Source organism: Python bivittatus, unplaced genomic scaffold, assembly GCF_059951505.1.
Source record: "Python bivittatus isolate LINGU-HERP-01145 unplaced genomic scaffold, Pbiv_v1 ctg000020_np1212, whole genome shotgun sequence".
NCBI classification, from domain to species: Eukaryota; Metazoa; Chordata; class Lepidosauria; order Squamata; family Pythonidae; genus Python; species Python bivittatus.
The window spans coordinates 47,028,161-47,047,419 of record NW_028277030.1 but is presented as its reverse complement, the minus strand read 5'-3'; the positions used below and the strand labels follow the sequence as shown (position 1 = coordinate 47,047,419).

At 36.5% G+C, this 19,259-nt stretch overlaps 1 protein-coding gene across 1 annotated transcript in view; it reads left to right on the top strand.

Annotated features, from left to right (window-relative positions):
- UBE3D (ubiquitin protein ligase E3D) overlaps window positions 1–19,049 on the top strand; it is a 90,099-nt gene extending 71,050 nt beyond the window's left edge. The window contains exon 12 of the mRNA XM_088138045.1: window positions 15,867–19,049. The gene's annotated coding sequence lies outside the window, so the exon portion shown is untranslated. The remainder of the gene's footprint in view (window positions 1–15,866) is intronic.
- The last annotated feature ends 210 nt before the right edge of the window (window positions 19,050–19,259 follow it).

Below are 19,259 nucleotides of genomic sequence, written 5' to 3'. Positions count from 1 at the left end.
TTCTAGTAAAAGTACTTTACATTTTCCTAAAGTTGGCTGTGATTTCAGCTTCTTCATATTTGGGAGCCATTTTTAGTTTGGGCTATATTCAATTTTTTTACACTCCAGTGAATCATTTTTATGTAAATAAATCACATCAATTAAATTAAATTTATTTTGGAGTGGAAATATCTGAATCACTCTTTTAAAAGCTTCTAATGCAAATCTTCAAAGTTTTGCAACTTATTTTAGGTTATTGTCTAGGGGAGCACAAAAATTTAAATATTAAAACAGTTTTTTTTAAAAAAAAAAAGGTTAATGTATTTTTTTATTTATCAACTTTCAAGGCTGCCCAACTCCTTAGTGAATCTGGATAGCATACAAATAAAAAGACAATACGTACAAAAAAGAACACAACTGTAAACAGAACATACCTACACGTATGATAAATTGTTCTGGATGTTCTATCACCAACAATCTGATACCCACCACGCAGATATTCTCCAGGTAAGGATAGTGTTTAAAATGCTTTACCAGGCAAAGCATTTCTGGTTTTTATTCAGTGTGAACAAAACTCACAAATCCACAAAATATGTGGATCAAAAGTGTTGATCTTTGCTGCTTAATGGATGGAGTAATGTTTGAAGAGTAGTGTTTATAAAGCTTCTATAGGACAACTGTAAACTAAATCCAGCTGAATGCTGTAGAATCTATTTACTACACATTTTTATATATCACCCATTTCCACTGATTTAAGGCAGTTTCCAAAAAATACATTAAATAAAATCAGACAGAATCCGAACCAAACACAAAAGGCCGCTCACCCACCATTTGCATGGGCCAGCCATAGAGAAGGCATATCATTGGGCCCTACCCCGCCATTTCACTTGGCAGGGAGTGGGGACCCTCAATTAGCCCTCTCTGCAAGAAAGCCTGGGGTGGGCCGAATCTTGCTGGAAGACGCTGTTCTGTAGATACCTGAAGCCACGCCATTTAAAGGGATAACCAGTCTTTGAAGATCAGCAGGCAGTGCAGTGACCATAGCATAGAAGTTATATGGCTGAAACTACTACCATCTATTAGCTGTTAGGCCGCTGTTCTCTGGACCTACTAAAGCTTCTGAGTCATCATCAAAGCCAGCAGTCTAACCATGAGATGGCGTTGCTCCCAGGTAACTGTGTTTGGATTGTAGTCTCACACAACCAATGTTTAATATGTGAAGAATAATAAATATTGGTTGCACCTCTGTTACTACAGCAAATCCTGGTTTACTAAGCCAGAAGATACGTAAGTCCCATATTCCACTCTCACTCTGTTGGCTACTGCTTTATAGCATTCTCTGTGCATGTGACAAAATACACCAGAAAGTGACAGTAAATCAAACGATCATTTGTTTTGCATAGGTAATCAGAATAGCCAATTAAAACAAACATGACTGCTAATCGGACAATGTAGCTATGGCTTGTTTAATGTTAATTTCTGCAAGTATTCCCTAGTGAGCTCTGGCTGGAAGTATTCCCCATCATGAATTTATAATTGTGTAGGGAGCTATGATTAGTGGCTTCTAAACAAGCCAGACTAGAAAGACTCTAAACTGTCCTGATCGTTTTTGTTGTCCTTTTCATAATTGTACAATTTATGTGATGCAGAATATACATACTGTTCAAGGATGATCACATGATCAGTTAATAAAAAGCCATTGCAGTATTGGAGGTTATATTTTTGATCCTTTTCCTAAATATCCAAACATGGAATCTACCAGCTTCTACACATTGAGTCGATCGTTTTATCAACTTCAACGACCCTGAAAGCTTATGCCTTTTAATAAAATTTGTTAGTCGGAAAAGGCACTACTAGACTCCTGATTTTTTTACTCCAATCCCAGGATCTCTCTCCTTGTCAGTCACTACCACCAGAAAATCCATGCATATGTGTATGGTAAATTGCACTCTTAACCCCATTGTACCTCACTTTGTACCTCATCTAAATTTGCCATGTTATTACATCCATGAGCAAAATCCTTTTGGAGCTCATTTTTTTGTTTAATGACCCTGAATAATTTAAGAGTTATCAGCAAATTTTACTGCACATCTCACTGCAAATACTCACTGCACATCTACAGCTCCAGATCATTTATGAGCAAATCAGAAAGAGTCTTCATACAGATTTCTGAGGACCTAACTGTATTTCCTTCCCTAGCAAGAACAATATCTTAATTTCTTCTCATGTCTTTTTGTTTTTTAACCAGCTCCAAAGCCATACAACAATCTATCATCTCCCAGCTATTACATGTATTCTCCTTTGGTTAGCAGCTAACAATTTTTAAAGCGCAGATATATTTCTGAGGGTTTCTGTTGAAACGTTACTTAAGAGATTTAGAAAACTGAGTGGTCAGTTCTAATCAAATGCTTGGCAAGCTTATAATTCAAATGTCCAGTTGCTGGTAGAGTCTTTTAAAATAACAAAATCCTTATTTTCCCTTATGGCACTCATATCAGTAATCGTTATATATCATTAGAGTTTGTTTTTTTAAAAAATTGAAAGTAATTGAATTACAAATAAAACACAAAGTCAGTCAAAATATAATCCATCATCCAGATCATTATTTTCCCTCAAGTACCCTGCCCTAATATTACAAATGAAATTAATGAACAAGAAAAAAGACTAATCACATGCCTGTCCAAAAATATTAACCAACAATACTCAAATTTTAATTATTTCAAATAACTTTATACAAACGAGATCCAGAGAAAGACTTTTTATGTTGGTTATTGCAAGAAACAGTAATACTATTCAGTAAACTAATTATTTTTGCTACTTAAACCTTTAGCAGTTTATATCATATATATTATTTTTCCATTAATGCAATGATTTAAATTCTTTCTCATAATGTTAAGAATGTATTACAGTCATTAATCAGTATGTAACAGAACTAACATGTATAAAAAGGTGAACCATCATGTTTAGTTATGAACATTTAAGTAAAGTTGATCAAATATGCAATTTAGCTACTTGGAGTGCTGGGAAGGAGAGTGGGATCAAATAATATATAAATAACATCTTTTATTCTCTTTATTTGGGAACTTGTCCAGGATGGAGGAAATTAAATCTGTCCTCAGGTCTTTAGAAAAGGTACTGTGCAAAAGGAAATGGGTGATATATTCTACTGTCCTCTCCCCACAAAGACAATGATGTCCCACATCCAGTATCTTCCCAATATCTTCCTTCTGTTACCGTGGAGATACAGCATTATAGCGGGCCAGGATATAAATCCTTAGGAATTTATATATGTCCTTAGGATATTGATAGGGAAGAACAATAATCTGCTGTGGTGTCTTTGCTTATATTGGCCATCAGAGGGCAGCACACGACTGGTTTCATTCTATTTGGAACTCATCAGGTGTACATAGCCACAGGTCTTACTTTATAAAATCTTGTAAAATAAGGGCATGACAAAATATTGCATCTATACCTCTCTGAGAGTTGAAAAGGAAGGTGGACTACATATACCATTATCTAAAGATAGATAATAAGCTGCTGGAGAACTCCTACTGCTACATTTAAATATAATGGGAAGCCATATTCATTGCCCACTCTCATTTTACATCAACTCTACGCAGTCATAACCCACGGCCACAGCAACTCAGTGAACAGACCGTAAAGCCAGTTATGCTTAATGTCCTTCTTCCACTGTGTTTCATAGTAACAAGATCAGTGGGATTAAGAATTACTTTATGGCAATAATTGACAGTTGCGAACCATGATATTTTAACTATGTGGCGATGCCATGTGGAAGATGATGATGAAGACAGTGATGATGAAGATGATGGGGGAAAGGAGCTTGATTGTTATTTTGCTGTCAAGAATATAATAGGGACATGTCCATGTATTTTTGATGGACTGCATGGCTTGAAGAAGTAACAAACAATTTAGTTATGCAAGCAAAATTGTCATCAGCCTGCTCTATGCAGGCTTTAAAATCATAGAGGCAGGTTATTAATAGATTTAAGCAAATCACTGTTAAAGGTAAATCATAAAGCTTTCCATAACTTTGCATTAAAAGCTTGGCTTGCCTCCATTTTGGGTATCTCTCCCAGCCAGCTGCTCAACATTGTTTATAATTCAATTGCAAGATGACTAATATGTATCTGACAATAGGTAACCTCTACACAATGAAATGTTTTTGATGAAAATGCTAGAGAAATGTCCCTTAAAGGACATCTTGAAATAGTGCGTGCCCACTGCCATCCACTAAGCACTTAACTGAGACTGCTGTATTGACAGGAATGACACTTGCTTAATAGTTACTGGGTGTGAAATATCCTTGGTTAGCCTTTGTATGATGATGCCTCTATCAGCTTTATCATCTTTTAGACATTTCTTGGTCTGCCTTTCTGTTTTCCAGCAAAAACGCATCCTAATAGAGATTCTGAAACCTTGAAAACTCAAACTTCTTAAAGTGACTTTAATCTGATGAAAGCTTCCTTTGCACTTGAGATTCCATTCAGTGGTAAAAGGATAATGAACAGAGGCATTACAGAGAGTCCCTGGGTTAAGAGTGCCCAGTTTAAGGATGACCCATTGTTAAGAATGAAGCCTATTGTAGCAAAATTTGAATTAAATACACAATGATTCAAGTTAAATACACAATGGTTCAGGTTCATTACCCAATACTACTTATACAGTACTTATACAGTATAAGTACAGTACAGTACTTATACAGTATTATACAATAGTACTGTTCCAGCTTACATATAAATTTGACTTAAGGACAGACCTTGGGTATGGAACTCATTCTTAAATTGGGGACTACCTACACTGCCAAATCTTCTTCCTCTTCTTACCCCCCAGAAGAGGACAAAGGTGGACACTATTTGATACCTTACAGCTTACCCTCATGGGGAAGGCTGTGGATATTTATCACTGTGCTTACAGGTAGTCCTCGCTTAACAACCCCAATTTTAAGGTATAGCCTTAAAATCAAATATTGTCCAGCTTTTTGAGTGTTTAGTGTTGGGACTGTTGTTGTTCTGGAGTGTTTTCACAACGGTAGTCATTTAAACTTTTATGTATTGTGACCTTGTAAATTTTCTGCTCCTTACTTTCCCCCACCTGTCAACAGACTCAACAGTCTAGATTAACGTTATTTAATTGATTCCAGCAGTCGGCTTCAATCCAGCCCCTTCAAATCTGTGATCACTGTAGTCTGTAGATCACATGATTCCTCATACATTTCTATGGTGAAATTTGAAAAATCCATCTATATTACGGTTAGCATATGTTCTTGAAAATATAGATTTGTTGGAAAAATATTGCAATTGAAAAACCAACAGTAAAAACCAACAAGAACTAATATTAAAGAAAGAAAGTAAAAAGAAGAAAGAAAGATTAGAAAAAAAAGAGTAGTCAAAGTCAAAAGTGCAGAAAACAAGAAAAGAAAGGAAAAAGCAAAGGAAAAAAAAGAATTGACTTCTGACCCCCCTCACAACAGATATAAGTAGCAGTATACATCAAACTCTTGCTCTAAGTTTACAACATAACTTTCATTATTTCTATTTACCCATATTATTTCTAATCATCAAATCCATACAACAAAATTTCATATATTTTTTTTCTGTTTCCTCGAAAAAGTCCAGAAAAGCCAGTCTTTCTGATGCTGGAAAAAGTAATTTCATATACATGTAGGCTCAAGTACTTTTTGCGGGGGGGGGGCAATTTTTTTGCTGCAATTCTTTTCATGGATGCCAAAAAAATTAAACAGTTACTGTGTCCTCCTTTCCCCCTATCTGTCCTCCTTCCTAATTGTCTGTGTCCTCCTTTGCCTCTTCAGATATCTGGTAACCCTACACCTAGCTGAGTTTGGCTGACCTCAGAAACCTCAGGGGCTTATAGGTTAGGCCTTGGATGGGCACTCACCAGAAATCCCATGGCTCTAGGCTAGGGTGAGAAGGTGATAGCAAGCCACTTCCATGTTGCTGCCAGGAACACAGTGTGGGCTATTCCGATAACCCCCAGAAGACAAGCTGGACTTCTGGGAACACCTTTCCTTCTTACTGCAGAGTAGGTCCCCTTTAAGGACAACAATTTATTCATAACATAAACAGGCACCTGTCTCATGTCAGTGTTTCTCCTTCTCTTTACAACTGGATCAATCTAATGTTGAGCCTCTAAATTGCACCTATAGTCCTTCAACCAGCCTCTCTTAATCAAATGTGAATATAGGCATCTACACAAAATTGGGGGAGGCAATCATACAATGTGAAATCGTTCTGGTGTGGTGTGATGGCCAAAGACCAAAATCTGAAATTAAAAAACCCAAAGTGGATAAACAGGTAGGTAGCTTAAAAAGCAATATGGAACATTTTTTCAACAGATTAAAAGGCCATCATATATATTTTTTCAGTATGTATCATTTAAATATTGCATTTAAGTTGTCATGCTCTGCACGGATAGTTACAAACTAAATGAATTAACCTTTTCATTAACAATGTACATATTTGTATCATACATCGGATTCTTTTAACGTATCTCTGATGAATCAATTCCCTGGACTCTAGCAGTAAGCATACCTAGTAAAACAAAATATTATCTTCTTAATACTAATACTTAATACTATTTTTGTCATTTTTTAAACATTTATTTTCAACATCTCTTTCAAAATTTTACCAAATGAATACCTATCCATTTCCAGCAGAAATCTAGTATACTACAAGCAATTTAATATATCTGCAATTCTTCCTGTTATCTGACCAGTAGATTTCTCAAAACCTTGAATATCAGTTTATGTTATAGGCTTTCAGTATACTTAATTTTTAAAATCTAAAAATCTAAAAATTAAAATTCTTGTTGCTATGGTCCATTTCCTTTATAATTACAATTCTCACACTCTGTTAATGTTACATATTATAGAATCTAGTCCTGATGATAACTCCAGCTTTGTCTAAGTTCAGCCCCAAATTTGTGCCAGGTCTAATGTCTTTAGAAACAATAATAAAAAATGTGGTGTTTTATCAGCTGCAGATCACATGCTTAGGTTTAATATATATACACAAAGATTTGCTATTATTGGTGGATTTTTCCTTGCTGTATCTTTTTTGAGGTGTCAGCTGCTGGCATATTGTCTTGCATTATTCAGATAATGCAAATATCTTTACAACATTCAAATGTGTAATGTAGCAATAGTAAAATGAAATTATATGAAGAAATTTAGATGAATTATACGAAGAAATTTAGAAATCAAATCTCCAATTGATAGTTACTGAGAAGAAACAAAAGGTGGAACAGGTGGAGAGCAAAGGAAGACTCCCACATCCTCAGATTCAATAGAATGAATTGAAAAAAGATTTCTACTACTAGGAAATTCATGAATCCCTCTTACTTGATATGTTGAAAAATGCTGTGGGTAATCTATTTTATTTTTATGTATTTATTTTAATGGGTTTATATGCTGTTTCAGTCATTGACCAACTGTGTAGTTTTCAATGCTACAATGCATAAACAGAATTAAAACAAGTAGGAACTGAACCAGATAAATAACAAGCATTCCATCCATGGATTTAATACAATAATTTTAAAATATAGATTTTTAAGTGTTTTGAGTTGACCATTGTGGGATGACATCATCTTTCTTGTTCCCATTATTGGGAAGAGAACAGTTTGTTTTTAAGATAAAAACCAATTAATTTTATTAAGAAACTTAGTGATAACAGAATTATCTCTCTATACTGAGGACAGACATATTTTGTTAGAATGGTTATGGCTTTAGCAACAGTTTGGGCAAGTAACCAAGGCACTTGGCAAGAAGGATCAGTCCAACTGACAAGGACACTTGTCCTAACCCATTTTTCCCCCTGCCAGGAGCCAATCTCCATCTCCCATTGTGTGAATGATTGGAATTCAGTGAGACTTTTCCTCTTTGCTTTTCTGCTACTCTTCCTTTTGCTTTTATCTTGCATTATAACCAAGACAACTAAAGTTCACAAGGAGCTCGTTCTGTCAAAGTTTTTGCACATTCACAAATAATAAGTTTAAACAGAGTTGGCTGAGGGGTGGGGGAGTGGGAAAGAGAGGGACTGAACTCATTTGCCTTTGAGCTATGGAGCCAGGAAAGGGCTCTGCCAAATCCTGAACCTATTTACAGTGAAAAGAAAGTCTTGGGTCTCTTCGCCAGATTCTTGGTCTCCATCTGAATGGTTTGGTGAGTGATAATGTTGCTAACCCTTCAGCTCTTGCTGAGTTCAAAATGTGGGTCTCTCCAAATGCTGCTTCAACAGTTATGGGGTGAAGTGTCCTGTGTGAAAATATTTTTGGTGAGGAAGGAGCCAGATTATATATTAGTGGCTGGAGTCTGCATTAACTGAGGAGGGTGTTATGAGGGCCACAGAGGGGCAGTGATGGTGCCTAACATGGGACTGGGGCTAGGATTTCTGCTTTTCCTTTGGCTTCCTTTTAAAAAAACAACAACAACTAAGCCTCTCATACGTCAAAATGCTAGCACCTAATGCTAATTTTATTCCACCGTAGTTAGCAGGGGATTTGGGAGCTGCCCAGAAATGGGTTCTGAGCCGGGAAGTGAAACTGGAGGCTCAGGTTGCTTATCAGTTATATAATATTATCTATGAAGTTTGGTATGCTTTTTATTTCATTAAAATAGAAAAAAAGCTGCCCAGGTGAGAAAAGCCTACCAAAGGAAATTGTCCTAAGTGTCTTACCTCAATTAAACATCTTCCAGGATGGCCTAATGATGTTTCTAATATTATCTGTGCCAATAGATAAACTTCTGGGTAGGAGTTAGTTATTGCTTTAATATGTAGGAGAAAGTCCTGGGCCCAGTCTTCTGATACCAAGCAGCTGTGCTCTTTCTTTGATTTTTATTGCTCATGGCTCAGGTGCTTCTGGTGGGGAAACAGGAAGCATTAAAGTAAAATTACTTACTTCATCATGGTGCATTACAGAAATTTGTTTAGAAGAGTGTGTCAGTATTTGGTTGAGGTTGGAGGCCTTTGTGGGTTGATAATCGTGTTATCAGGATGGGATCTGGGCCAGATACCTGAATGGCTGCCTATTAGAGCCAATTACATTTCTCATTTCAAATTTCCTCACATTTGTTCTGCATGAAAGATTGCTAAAAGCAGTCCTGGTTACCTCTAATTAATTTTAATCTCACCGCTTTAGGAAGCCACAGATGTTAAATGCTCACGGAGGCATTCACTTTTTCTGCAGCTCTCACCAAAGGTTCGGGGTAATTTTAAGATCCATTTTATAAGACTGGGGATTACACAAAGTCAATTCCACTAAGATTCATTGCAGGGAAATCCTTAATGTTAGGCATGTATTCATGTTTATATTCACTCTGGAGTTTTTCACCCTGCCTTCAAGGCTATGGGGAATAGGGGTTATGATGAAATTGGGAAAATAAATGGAGAGTCGAATCTGTCTTTCACTCATAGTCAAATGGCTATTCAAGCTTCCTCTGAGTATGAATGGATCCTTTTTTTGTTGGAAAGTAACAATAAGTGACCTAGAATGCAGGTAGTCCTCATTTAGTGACTGCCTCATATTAGCGACTTTGCAGTTACAATGGTGGTAAAAAAGTAACTTTGCAACCAATCCTCGCATTTACAACCTTTGCAGTTCTATAATGCAAAAGAAAGCTGAAGTAAGATCATAAGCCTAGTTACGGTTTCATTTAGCAACCACTTCGCTTAATGACAGTTGCCAGTCCCAGTTATGGTTGCTAAACGAGGGCCACCTGTAACTGAAAAATATCCAAATGCATATTTTGAGAATATATATATATATATATATATATATATATATATATATATATAACACTACAAAAAAAAGTTCCAGTGATGTTTCTAATGCAAGAAAACTGTACAGTGTTTTCCTGCATAATGCAAGAGTTTTTTGTATAATGCATTCCTATTTGATTGAAATCTATCGATGTCTCAGTAGATACTCTAATTTTTTTAAAAAAATAAATATATAATGTTTCCTCCAGCATGATTTAAATTAATCATGTATGGGCAATTACGTTATCTTCCCTTCAGGAAGAAGAGTGTAAACTATGAATGAAATCCTCTAAATGCCTTTTGGATTTTATTACCTGTGAAATTTGGCAACAGTTCAGAAATGTGTAAACTTAGCCCATGCTGCCCACTAAGAATATTGGACTATATTTAGCCTTTCACAAAGTTTCTATGGATGTTTTGCCTTTATAGGTTTGAAAATCCACCTTAATGTTTGATTTAACGGAAATTAATTGGCAGCTCTACCTAAAATGCTCACAGATGTAAATATTCTGCCAAGTCAAGCCAGGTTAGTGACAAATTATGAACTAAGTGACATGTGGTTGCCAAGGGCTCTGCTGAAGTAGATAATTATAAAATAACATTGCAATAGCCTAGCTATCCATGTCAAGATATAATGCATACCATCAATAAACAAAAAATGTAAGCTGCAAAAATAACTCTATTCTATTCCTCTTCCTTTGCTGATTTCTAATATCATAATTTTTAATTTTCTGAACTGTTCCTTGTAATGTTATTGATCTGAAAATCAGTATTCAAATATAATGAATGAATGAATAAGTAAAAAAAAAAAAGTTTTCACTTTTCATGTGACTAGAAGAACAACCAGACTAATTCTCTTCAATCAATTCCCATTGCCTATTGTCAAGTCTTACATTGCTGGCAAACCAAGGAAGCAAAACCACATGGGTTTGAGGAAAGCATCTTTAATGTGCTAGCCAGACATTCATGAATTAGGGGGAGTAGGGGGAGTCTCTTTGAAATGCTTGCTTTCTACACTGCCGCATCTGGGCGGTGTTTGTTCCCTCCCCTCCTTTGAACTGCACTCTTCCTCTGCTTCCTCCCCACAGTCTTTCACACCCATAGCCTTTCTCTGCTTCATGTCCTTCCAAGGCATGGGAACTCAGACTCCCAGAATTTCCAGACAACACAGAGAAAAGCAGAATAGGAAGTGGAAGCTAGAAGGTAAAAGCTGGGGACTCATTTTCATCCTTACCGAAACAACAAAACCTATAGACCCATTATGATCATTTCCAGTGGTGTCTGCAGGGTGTGGTCAAAAAAGTCAAGATGGAAGCTATGATGACACATATTAAAAAGGGCTTCAATCACTTTGTTGTAATGTGCATTGTCACAGCTACCATCTTGACTTGACTTGACCTGACCATACCACTTGGACAACCCTGATCATTTCTGTTCCTTGAAGAAACAGAAAATCAACAAGAGAGGATGACATTGTAACATATGAGCAGCATCACAAAAATGTTTTTATAAAAAGGGAGGAAACGAGAAAAAATAGGGATAAGAAGAAGCAGAACTATGTGTGGTGTGGGGGAGAGGAAAGATAGGAGGTTCATTACAAGTAATAGTTGTGAGTTATTTTTGTTGTCTTTTCCACTTTGCATAAAGCAATATTATAAAAGTTAGTTTATTTATATTTATATTTATTTTTATTTATATAGCAAATTTGTCACCACTCATCTCATTAAAAAGCGACTCTGGGCAGTTTACAGAAAAGATAAAATCAATTAAAATACAATATAAAAGTAGTCTTAAATAAATAATAGGTTCCAAGATTATCCATTATCCATATTCCAAGTTGGATTATCCATAGATTTCCTTACCAGTAATTTTGCTATATTCTGGAAAAAAAATATAAAGCAATATTTATCAATTTGGCTTATTGCACAATTGAAGATGTAGATAACTGAAATTTTGGATTTGCTAATTTCTTATAAAATGAGATGAATTTATATTAGGCGCTGAGAAATAATAAAACGAAGAAGAAGAAGGAGGAGGAGGAGGAGGAGGAGGAGGAGGAGGAGGAGGAGGAGGAGGAGGAGGAATTTTTCCTTATTCATTTGTAGCTTCTTGTTGCTAGAAGTACAGTGGGCCCACTTGTCCCATGAGACATTAATTCACAGTAATCAACCAGGAATGGAATAATTCCTGGTATCTCTGTGTCCACACTTTAAAAGAATTATCACAGCTCATTTAATATAATTATATTGAAGAGAAAAATATATATAGAAGCTATCCTAATACCCCTAACATCTGTTTCATTAAAACATTAAAATATGAAACAGTAATTAATTTCTGGATATTAAAATGTTTCCTAATATTCATTGTGCACCAGCCTTCTCCTTTTAGCTCCAAATCATGCTAATTGAATTCAGGGTTTAATCTGAACACACACATACGCACACACGGTAAATCTGAGTTATTGGACAGCCCAATTAAATATTCAGACAGTGCTAAAGTTGATTTAACTCTTTATTCCTGTGCCATAATCCCAATGAAAATTGTCCTTTCTATCAATGGTATTTTCATTGCTGGTTGATGACAGTTTCTATCCCCATGCAAATAACAGCTTTACTGTAGGAAATTTAATTAGGGCTGCAAGAAAGAAATAAAGAAAAGGCTCATGGGTATGGTTCTTAATCCTTACCACTCTGTGACTCCTTTTTAACTAAAACCAAACAGAAATACTTGATATGCAGCTTGGTAACTACTAAATATTCATAAAATATGAAAATAATTCCAGAGTGACAATGATGATGATGATGATGATGATGATCCATCAAATTGTTGTTGATGCTTAGCGATCACATAGATAGATTTTCTCCATGTTGATCTGTCCCTAACCTGGTCCTTCAGGTTTTCCACTCTTCCATAGAGTGTCACAGAGAACACTCATCACCACTGTAACTGAATTCATCCACCTTGCTACTGGTCATCCTCTTCTTCTCTTTCCTTCCACCTTTCCTAGCATTAGAGCCTTCTCCAGAGAGCTAGGTTTTCGCATAATGTGGCCAAAGTAGGATAATTTAAGCCTAGTCATTTGTGCCTTGAGTGGAAACTCTGGGTTGATTTGTTCAATGATCTATTTGTTCATTTTCTTGACTGTCCACAGTATTCTTAGAAGTCTTCTCCAACATCAAACTTCAAAAGTGTCAATATACTTCCTATCTGCCTTCTTCAAAGTCCAACTTTCTCTTCCATAGAGTGTCACAGAGAACACCATGGCTTGCATGACTTTGATCTTTATAGGTTTAGACACATCACAGCATCTGAATATCTTTTCCAAGGCCTTCATGGCTCCTCTACCAAGTGCTGGTCTGCAGTGTATTTCTTGACTGCTTGTTTCTTTACTGTTGATGGTTGATCCTAAAAGGCAGAAGCTATCCACCACTTTGATATCTTCATTGCCAATTCTAAATCTGTTTGTTTTACTTGTTGTCATTAGTTTGGTCTTATTTATATTTAATTTTAGTCCTTTTTGTTCACTGTGTTCCTTGACTTTTATTACTAGAGCTTGCAGATCCTTTGTATTTTTGGCTATCATGGTAGTGGCATCAACATTAGCAGGTTATTAATGTTTCTTCCTTCAATTTTATTATTTTTTTAATAACTTTATTTCTTCCTTCCTTCTTTCAATTGTAAAGCCACACTCATCTTCTTCCTATCAAGCTTCCATTTATATATATGTAGCATAAGTAGAGCAGATTAGTCAATAATGCTTGAACTCCAGTTCAAGGTTTTTTATTTGAATCTCCAGTACAGGTGAAAGTGCAATAGCCCCATTATAAATAAATGAGTTTCCATAAAACATCGTAGTGTGAAAGTAAGAGAGGAATCATGTGTTCCTGTGCTTGTCTGCCTTCAAATCAGAGTAATCTTGCCCATCATGCTGGATATTTGAGTGATAGTCCTAGTTTGGTGGCATTTGCTGGTTGATCTGAGCTAGGAACCAGCTGATGTTTTTGAAAAGGCAAATAAATTCATCCTATTTACTTTCTCTACCACTCTGAACAATCAGTTCCATAGCATTTCAGAAGGGGCATAACTGTTCTTCTTGAACATGTCTTCCCTTTGCACAAAACCTCTATCTGAAATTTAGGATAGGTGATTGGTACCAAATATTGCTGCAATTTGCATCACTTTCTGCCCCAGACAAGGATATTCCTGGAGCAATGCATCAGATCCCCAAAGTCAGTCAGATGGTTTCTACAAACCTCTACTATTTTATAACCACCACATACTATTTTACACATAATAAGATTCCACAAACAGCAACACAGTTCAGAATACCCAAGAATATATGCTGATGACACCCACATTTACTTGAAACATTTAAAAGGTTAACATAATGTTCTAGTTTGTGCTATATCCAATCTCTTTCGGGGCTGCAGGTCATTCCATAGGAACAGTGTTGTGGAGATGAATTGGCCTGTTTGGATGAAATGTTTAATTTTAGCTTCACTTTATAGATCTATTGTTTTCCCTTGGGTAAGACAAACCTATCCAAAAAAGGCAACATGGATTCAGAGGCAAGTTCAAAGAACTAAACTTTGTTATAGCAAACCGAGCATTAAATTAAATGTTTGTTAGGATATTCAGATTGACAACTAAATAAGGTGAAATTTATCCACGACTCATACAAAGATATGGGTAATTAAAAAAAACCCAAACCTTTTTTCTTATCAGGAACACTTTATTTACATATTTGTAAATGCAGAACGAAACACACACAAAAGCAGTTCTCTTGTCAATCCTGCCTTTTCACAGGAATTTACCTAGGAATTTAATTCTAATGCATGAATCCCAATGCCAAATGAATGGCCTTCAGTTTCGGATTATGCACATGTTGTGAACATAATGTAAGTTTCAAATATAACATCACCAAAGAGACTACATCCAATAGTTCGGATGGCTATCAAATCATTACTAAAAATATTTTGCTTATCTATGGGTGTCCATAGGGAGGGGCTCCAAAAGTCAACATGGCAGCCGCAACCATGCCATGAAAGCCCTGCCCCCTTTAAAACGTGTGTGGTGGCACATATAAAAAGGAGTGGGACTTGGATCACATAGTTGAGGCCACTATCTTGACTTTTTTGGACCCCTGTCCCTGCAGACACCTGTATGCCTTGATCTTATTCTCTCTTTCTTATACCATCATTTATTGTAACCACCATATTTATTTATTTATTAATCAGATTTATATAGCTGCCCATCTCACACAAGGTGACTCTGGGTAGCATACAACAATTAAAAAATAAATACATAAAAACAACTACATATAAAAACCTATAAAAACATACAAAACAGGAAGGGATAAAATTAATAAGGGAGCCATTGTAAAATCTCCCCAGTCCCCTGGGAGCCCCAGGCCTGATCACGTAGCCAAGTCTTGAGGGACTTACAGAATGTTAAGAGAGATGGGGCTAATCTCACTTCCGCGGGGAGAAGATTCCACAAGGTGGGCGCCACGGCCATATCCACAGCCATATCCAATAAAGGCTAGTCTTTCTATTCCTGAATAGTGGGTTAGTGGGTTTTTTTCTGCATCACTCCTCTATTCTTACAGAGTTGAAATAACCTCACTCTTTGCACTCCCCCAATGCCCTCAAAATTTATTGCAAGCTCCAGCTTTTAAGGGCATTACTGCCTTATTTTCCTTCCTTCATAAACTGTCCTGAAACCTGCTGTCTCTTCTGTTTCCCTTGGCACTAGCTAAGATGTTGTTACTATTGTTTTGAAACTATGCACCTGTGTGAGGGTTTTTTTTTTAATGAGGTGTCTGGTGAGAGCTTTTAAAGTCTCTTGCCTGTGAAGATCGTGATCTAGAGTAAACAAAAAAGAGAAAGGATGCTACTCTGTATCCCTCAGTCTTATGCTTCGCAGGTGCATCTTACAGTATACATACTTGGAATCAAGTCCCATTAAAGACAATGGGCTGTTTTTTGTATATAAGTTTGCACTATCCTACCTTTATCAATATAAATCTAAGAGTTTGCATTGCTCCTAGGGTCTGTGTAAATCCTCCTTCTCTTTACCTTCTATTTTCCTCAGAGATGCCTCCACATGGTTATCAAACTTCTGAATGGACCTCACAACAGTACTTCATGCCCTCATCACCTGGACTACTGCAATGCATTCTACATGGGGATGCTCTTGAAGATTACTCAGAAACTTCAGTTAGTCCAGAATGGAGTGACCTGTTTATTAGCTGGTACTTGCCACCATGTTACAACGTATTACTTGTACTCTGAGCCCTGCACTGGTTCCCTGTTGACATCTGACTGCAATTGAAGGTGCTGGAAATTACCTATAAAGTCCTATATAGCTTTGGCACCGAAGTATCTTCAGGACTGGCTTCTCTCGTTCCCCACTTGATTTGCAGCTTGACATGCCAAGAGAGCTTGTCTACTTCAGCCATGCTGAGGCAGAAAGAAAATGCAGACAAGGAAAACCAGCAATGTGATGGACTGATACAATAACAGCAACCATGGAAGCCATTCTAGGAATTATTAGCCACCTGACTGAAGATCAGGTACACTTCAGGACAACTATCCACAGGACTGCCATGAGCTGATGTCTTGACGGCCACTAACAACGACAATGTAACACGGAGGCTTGTAGGTGCTGCTTTTCTGTGGCTGCAACTCTACTTTCAAACAGCTTCCCACGTGGCCTGATGTTGGCTCTCATAGTTTCAGTCTATGAAACTATTTTCTATTGAAAATAGAAAGCCTGTGGTGATTCATGATGCCTAGGAGGGCTTTATGATTTTTCAATTATGTAAATTTAATTTTTTTTTTTTTACTACAGATCTTTTATTTCTTTGCTTGTTTGATCAATTTGTATGGCCACTGAAATTGCAGTTGTGATTCTGGATGGCTAACATGTTAAAAGGAAATAGAGAAAAGATAACAAAAATAAATTAAAAGACAATCACACCCAAGGCCAACCTTAATTACTCTCTTAACTCATACAGAACAGCCTCATCTAATGCCCCACCTTAGTGCCTCACGGGACTCCCACAGGGTGGGGGCCATCTAAATCTTAGGGGCGTATGCTGTTCCATAGGGCAGGTACTGCAACAGAAAAGGCACACCTCCTGAGTCCCGTTAGATGACAGTGTTTTATAGAAGGGACTCAGAACATGCCTATTCCATTGGGATCCATGAGATGGGCAGAAATGATCAGAGATAGGGGTTCCACAAATAACCCAGCCTTGTGCAGTGTGGGACATTATGGGTGATAACCAGAACCTTAAATTGCCCTCAGAAGCCTAGTGGGAATCATTGCAGCTTGCAAAATAGTACCTTTGAGATAGGCCAGATGAGGAAAGTGACAACACAAGGAATACAAGAATGCTACTTTATTGTTGTTGGGTATAATAATAGAATCTTGAAAGTCGGCTAGAATTTCCCGCTGCCCCTTCTTATACCAAACAGAATCCAGGCAGGGTTATTCTGAGCTTCTTTTTCATGAAGCCTTCCCCTTTCCAGGACTGAATTGACTTTTATTTTCCCTTAATTATTCCTGCATTACTTGTCAAAGTTATCTCTGCATTCCTCTACGCCTGGGCATATCGTGGTATGCCCATAACTACCCATGCTGCTGCATTCTGGACCAGTTGTAACTTCCAAGTGATCTTAAAGGCAGCCCCATTTACAACACATTGTAGTAGTCCAAATGGGAAGCAAGCAAAGCTTGAGTGACTGTAAGCAGGATCTACTGATCCAGGAACAGGCACAATTTATACCTATGCCTGATTGTATTTACTCTTCATTCTCCACCATCATCATTCCATGTGTTGATTCTGACACTTCTTCTCCTGGAGTTCCTTAGTTTTCAGAATAGTGTAGAAATAGATTGTACAGAACCAACTTATCTGTAGTCATAATGTTGGCCAATAATTCAATATTGCTTGTTCCTCCAGTGATATAGGTTACAGCTCCTCTAGTCTCTTCTCATTGATTCTGCTGGCTGGGCCTGATGGGAATTGAAATCCAAAACTTCTGGAAAATATCAGCTTGCCTAACCTTGGTTTGCTCAGATCTCAGGCATGGCTGTTACTCCCTCTGCAATCTTTGGCTAAAATGGTAGGGTTTGCACTGAAATGGTCTATGGGCAAATTCTATCCTCGGTCATAAATTATGGACCCTAGTATTCTATTATTTTAAAAATTCATGGAAAAAGCTTTGCCTTGAAGTTGCATTCTAATTTTGGCCCCAAATGTCAACTTTTAAAACACCTTTGATTTCAGAAGCCCTTACTTAACTACTCTCCAGTGGAATAAATAGGTTATAGATGTAGTAGTCTCAGCCCTAAAAATTTATTTCTTTTAAAATCGTATCACAAAACAATTTTAAATTAATACCTTTCTTTTGTTCAACTGGGAACTAGTAGAGGAAAGAGAGATATATCATTATGCTACTTTTCATATTTCATTTGTGAGTTGTGAATGTGAGGAGATTTTTAGTATTATTGGAAAACAATAATAAGTTACAGTAGAAATGAGGAAATACATCTCCAGTGGAAAATTAGTTCAGGTGAGGAGGGAAAGGTTTAGGGAAAGATATGGAGTTAATAGGAAAATCTTACATTATTTTTCATCAGAAGACAATAGGGAAAAGTTGCTAAAATCATTAGTTGAAGTTATTAATGAAGTGCATTCTTGTAAGTAAACAAAACCATTTCAGTTTATTACAGCTACACTGGAAATAATAAATCATTTTGTTTAAAAGAGAGGGCTCAAATCATCACTGAGTGCATTTGATGCTTTGATTTAATAGCAGCATTAATGTGTCAGAATTCTGTGTTATATAAGTGCCATAACCACATATTTCAGAAAAATACATACACTCTTATTTTATCTGTGATAAATGGAAAAATGCCTTTAAAACTAAAGAGAAATGAATATGATTTTCTTAAAAATGTGTGCTTTGCAAATGGAAATATACATTAAATAGAGTATAAAAAGGAAACATCATAGGCATTTTTATTCACATTTTTGTATAACCAGTATATGTTTGTATTGGTACACAACTGATAAGGTTTACATATGTATGCTTACACCTATATAAGATATAGGTGGGTTGAATATTTTGTGAACGTGCCATCTCTCTACAAAGAGTTCTCATCTCCATCTAACAGCTGGCCTGAGACCTGGAAGCTAAAAGACAACTAGAAGATTGTAGTCTCTATCTCCCAGAAAAAAAGAGCGGGGAGATGTACCACTCCTTCCATTGATCAGATAAAAGACAGTTTCTGGGAGACAGAGTTACTTCTCCAATGCTTGTTAGTGCTTAGAAAAATGTATACATCTTTCAAGAGTCAAATAATAAAAGAAATGTTAAGACAATCTCCAAAATAAATAAATCATATTTCTAACCTAATCTTAGCATTGGTGACATGGCATAACATTTAAGACTACTCTAATACATGCACTAGTAT